This window comes from Meleagris gallopavo, chromosome 3 (assembly GCF_000146605.3).
Source record: "Meleagris gallopavo isolate NT-WF06-2002-E0010 breed Aviagen turkey brand Nicholas breeding stock chromosome 3, Turkey_5.1, whole genome shotgun sequence".
NCBI lineage: Eukaryota > Metazoa > Chordata > Aves > Galliformes > Phasianidae > Meleagris > Meleagris gallopavo.
This window is the reverse complement of record NC_015013.2, coordinates 36,104,494-36,104,804: the sequence shown is the minus strand read 5'-3', so window position 1 is coordinate 36,104,804 and position 311 is coordinate 36,104,494.

Genomic DNA, 311 nt, shown 5'->3' with positions numbered 1-311 from the left:
GCAGAAAATGTTTCATTGAGAGCAAAAGTGCTGTTTAGACCTGAGGTTGATTTTTCTGAAAGAATCCATGTATTTCCCTTGTGGCTGTGTTTTCTTCCCCCCAAAATTTAGTTTTTTGCTGACAGCAGCTTGCCTCAAATGCTATTTAAGCAGTAAGACATCACAAGACATATTGTATTCTGAGATAACACACCTCTGAAGTACCGTTAGGTGTAGCTGATGCCTTCAACTGCCTGATGAATTTGTTATCTCAAAGAAACACAAGGTTTGGGAGGGTCTTGTATTACAGGCTAAATCCAAATTTAGTCTTA